At 39.8% G+C, this 3,888-nt stretch overlaps 1 long non-coding RNA gene across 1 annotated transcript; it reads left to right on the plus strand.

The window, feature by feature from the left end:
* The first annotated feature begins 573 nt into the window (after window positions 1–573).
* LOC121996804 lies at window positions 574–3,601 on the plus strand. Its single transcript, XR_006116159.1, has 3 exons — window positions 574–1,192; window positions 1,263–1,379; window positions 1,854–3,601. It is a non-coding gene; the product is annotated as an uncharacterized LOC121996804 (long non-coding RNA).
* The last annotated feature ends 287 nt before the right edge of the window (window positions 3,602–3,888 follow it).

Here is a 3,888-nt window from a genome sequence, read left to right on the forward strand (position 1 = left end):
CTTTGTTTGGTCGATCGAATGTCTGGATTAGTCGACCGAACTCTCAAGCAAAAAGATCAAATGTTTAGCGACTTGATCGGGTTTGACCAAGGGATCGATCGACTGAACCTTGGGTTCAATCGACCGAATGGTGGATAAACAATGACTTGATCAGGCCAGGTTGATCGGACCAGATAAGCCAGGGATCATCGACGAATTAGTTGACCGAACATTGGGATTGATTGACCAAACGAAACCTCTTATTCAAAGCGGCAACATCTGGACGGGAAGTTGGGCAGATTCAGAAGGTTTGGATTGATCGAACGGATAGATCAGTCGACCAATCAATGTCGGCTCAAATAGTGTAAAATACGGTACCCAAATTATAATTAAATAATAAAGTTATTTGAAAAATAATCTTATTGGAATTTTAAAGAATTTTTAGAAATGTCCTAGGTTTTAATTGGAGCTTGTATGATATATTTTCAGGAGGATAGATTTATTGGGCTAGAAGGAAGCCTATTTGAAATACACATTTAGTTATGAGTTGATTATTTTAATTAACCTAAGGTTGAGATACATTAACCTAGGTATAAGAATTAAAACCTAAGTTTCTCTTCTTCAAATCACCCGATTCCCCTCTTCCTTCATTCCCCTCCGATCTCTCTCACTCGCACGAAGCTACTTCCCTTCTCCTCCGATTTGCCGATCACTGCCACCGCCCTCTTCTCGATGTCACCACTGACCACCAGAGCCCAACGTCTGTCGCCAGCCATGGCAAGCCTTGATCGCGAGGCGCTAGTGCCGAGAGGCCTTCGAGTGCCACCTCTCGGGGCAAAAATCATCGTCTCCTCCATGCGAAGTCAACTTGGTGACATCATAGATTTGTCGCTGCCATCTCACCACCAGTTGTGTAGGAGCCGCCTTCGCCGATCTACTTCTCTATGTGAGCCGTGAGGTCCTTGCTGATCGTCAATCGCCGGTGCCAACGTTCCAAGCCGGTTGACTGTCACCAGTGAGGCTCTCCCTCCACCATCGCTCCCTTCTTTTCTCCCGATTGCCGAGAGCCCCTTTTTGTTCCCGATTTCCAGCTGATGATGTCTTGGCTACAACTGACGCCGATCCTTTCCTTAGAGTCGGTGCCCTAGTGCTATCTCCACTCTGTCTTCTGGTTGGCTCGCCACCACAGCAGTGAACCTCTGGCAGAAACAAGGTAATGAATGGAGGAGTTTGGGATTTTTCTTTGATTGTAATTGATATGGATTGGTTTGGAATGTGTGTAGTTGTTGGATCAACCCTTGTAGCTCCATCCTTGGTTCCGACAGTAGCTCCACCAGGTCACCCTTTCCAGTAGCAAGGTCCACTGACAGTGAATCAACAAGGGAACATCTAAGATTCGGGTGAGTTGTTGGGATTGATTCAAGTTAGCTTAACCTAATTTGATTATGAAATGCTTAATCCAGTGTGGTTGTGATTCTTTATGGATGGTTGATCGATTGGTAATGAATTGAGTTTTGGATTATGTTTGTAGTAAATCCTAATTAGAAGGTGAAATGGTTAAGGGTGCTTAATCTATGTGGTTATGGATTGGAGATTCATTTATGAGTTGATTTCATTTATGTGATGGGTTGGTGGATATGGATTTGTATCAGATTATCTTGGAGATTTGTAATATGTTGTTACTTGGATGATTAGTGATTGATTTGTGAGAATTAAGGAATTGATCAGTGGATTAAGGATGGACTTATCATCTAATTGGATTTGGATCATTAGGTGAAATTAAACATGGTTACCTAAATGAATTAAGATTGGATTTTTGGGTTTAGCTAATTGTTGTATGTGAATAGCTGAACTGTATATTATATGATTTGCAGGATGATGATTGGAAACAAGCATCTCAACGTGGGAGTTGTATTGACATGATCTACATATTAAAGGCGGGTATTTCTTCCTTGGTCTCTTTAGTTCTTTGAACTTAGTGCATGGTAGTTTTTGATTGATGGGTTAGGTTGCTTTACCTTAAATCTTTCTGTATTATTATCCTACTTGATACTTATACTTGACCTTTGAGATGATCTATTTATATCACATACAGTCTTGACTTTTGAATATCTATACTCTATTGTGTATTCACATGTAGAGTATGTATGGTAGGATACGTCTTGTTGACTGAGTTAACATACTGATTATGCAAATGATGTTATGTGTACACATGTTTGGTATGTGTCATAGGAGTTATCATGTTGACCGTGCATTTATATATTGTATGTGTACACATGTCCGGTGTTATCTATTGGAGGTTTCATGTTGATTGTATCTATGTTGTGTGCACATGTATCAGATGTGTACTATTGGAAGATCATGTTGATAATACCTATGTTAGTGATTGTATGTGTTTGGTGTGATATTGGAGGTATCATGATTATACCTATGTGGTTGTGTGCATATGTATCTAGAATGACTATTGGAGGTTTCTTGTTGATTATACCTACGTTGTAGGGTGCATACGTGTGTAGTGTGTACATGTCTGGTGTGGTTACTTATTGTACTTGTTATTTAGAGGATACCTATTGGATCTACCCATACCTATCGATAAAAGTGATTGATGGATCATGTATTAGAGATACTTATGTAGATTGGGGATGTTGCATTGATGATGATTGTGTTAGTATCATGATTATTTACATCATGTTCATCATTGCATTGCATGCTGATGACCATTGTCTTCCTTGTGGTGTGAGAGAGTCGTTAGTCATTTTAGCACCGCACACTCGACCACTCATGGGTAGTGGTAGCTGGAGCAGTTGCCGCTTGCCCTGTCATGCTCACTTAGCCGCTTAGTGTTATACTCTGTCAGCCTCGGCCACTCATGAGTAGTGATATCTGGAGGGTACAGTAGTCAGGGGGCTAAAGATGTGAGTAGTCAGGGACCCTGATGTTATGTAGCTAGATAGCTACTTAGCGAACTGTTCGCCTCAGCTGCTATATAGTAGCATCTGGAGGGTAGTACAATTGTCATAGATCCAAGTCTCTCGACCATACAAGGGTCGTGGTGTCTGAAGAGGTGGCGGGGTTGACCATGGAGCATGCATGCGCATTTGCATATGATGCGCGGTGCATCTATGGAGATATATTTGCATACATGTCTAGTAGATACTAGCTACATGTAATTGTGATATGTTGCACTTATTTGATCTATGATTGTTTCATATGGTTGCTATGCTGCATATATGTCATTTATTATACATGTATATACTGTCGGTTATATTGCTCATGTGTCACAAACAGATCTATTGCTGATCCCTGGTGAGTTTACTGATTATTATATCGTATGTGTCGATTCCAAATTGAGTATGTGTATTTATTATGTCATTTACGATCTTGACCTTATATGTTAGTACTAGATTGGGCAGGTTCATTTACTATGACATTATGATCATGATATTATGTGTTGGATTCAGATTGGGTATGTACATTTATTATGTCAGTTTATGATCATGTTCTTATTTCCCTAATGAGACTGTATACTTTGATCTCCATATTTTATTTTGACCATGCACTATCTTATCTATTACCCGTTGAGTGACCTACACTCACCACCACAATTCTATGTCGTCTTTTTTCTCAGGTAGCAGGTAGTGATTATGGAGTCGTTTGGAGTATCCTGTCTGTCGGTTCCACATCATATCAGATGATGGTATTTACTTTTCTCTTATTTTCTTAACCGTTTTCCTTATAGTATTGGAGTTATATTTGGTGTTTAGCCGTGTGGCTACTTTATCGTATTAGTATTTGTCTTGTTGTTGTTGTATTTAAGTCGTGCCAACACACATTGTATCTTTTTGGTTTGTATGAGCTTTCCTTTCATTTTTCGTTGTGTTTTTAGTACAACCGTGTGAGATGTTTATT

The sequence above is a fragment of the Zingiber officinale genome, chromosome 6A (assembly GCF_018446385.1).
Source record: "Zingiber officinale cultivar Zhangliang chromosome 6A, Zo_v1.1, whole genome shotgun sequence".
NCBI lineage: Eukaryota > Viridiplantae > Streptophyta > Magnoliopsida > Zingiberales > Zingiberaceae > Zingiber > Zingiber officinale.